Here is a 713-nt window from a genome sequence, read left to right as displayed (position 1 = left end):
ATAAGTGGGCGCTGAAAGGTTCTTGGCTTTAAAGGTGTCACGAAAGGCCTGGTTGAAGGCCCAACCCTTCCCAGTTCTTTTACAGGGCTTAGAAAAACTGAAGGACCGCTGCAATAAGTGTGTGAATCTGAGAGGGGAATATGTTGAATAAAATCATAATTAACTGAACCTCCTTTATTTTCCTTTACCCAAAGCCAGGAACTTTTCAGCACCACACCCCGCATGTGTATATGTGTACACCCACACGCACACATACACACACACGCGCGCGCACAAGTGTGTGTGTGTATGTATATTTGTGTGTATGTATGTATGTTTGTATATATATATTTGTATGTATGTATGTGTCTGTGTATGTGTGTATGTATGCATGTATGTATGAATATATGTATGTGCGTATGTATGTATGTGTGTATGTATGTATGTATGTTTGTATGTATGCATGTATGTATGCATGTATGTATTTATGTATACGGAATCAATGTCAACTTTTTCTCTAACCTTATAGGAATCTTCATTCTGCTTGGAATCATCATTTTGGTCGGCAAAACCAAGACGAAGCAGATTGCCTGGGCTCCAAGCGTGACCGGCTTCGGCGGAGCGTTTTGTATCATCGCTGCCAGCTTCATTCGATGGGGCCAACAAGACGATCATGATTTAAAGTAAAGAAAAACAAAAAATTTAATAAATCAACACTTCGGAAAAAGAAAAAG

The 713-nt window shown here is 39.6% G+C and overlaps 1 long non-coding RNA gene across 1 annotated transcript in view; it reads left to right on the top strand.

Moving 5' to 3' along the window:
- The window catches only part of LOC106875492 (uncharacterized), a 3448-nt gene extending 2735 nt beyond the window's left edge, over nucleotides 1-713 (top strand). The window contains exon 2 of the long non-coding RNA XR_001410123.2: nucleotides 509-713. This is a non-coding gene — a long non-coding RNA (uncharacterized LOC106875492). The remainder of the gene's footprint in view (nucleotides 1-508) is intronic.

Source organism: Octopus bimaculoides, chromosome 23 (genome assembly GCF_001194135.2).
Source record: "Octopus bimaculoides isolate UCB-OBI-ISO-001 chromosome 23, ASM119413v2, whole genome shotgun sequence".
Classification (NCBI taxonomy): domain Eukaryota; kingdom Metazoa; phylum Mollusca; class Cephalopoda; order Octopoda; family Octopodidae; genus Octopus; species Octopus bimaculoides.
This window is presented reverse-complemented; position numbering and strand designations above follow the sequence as displayed.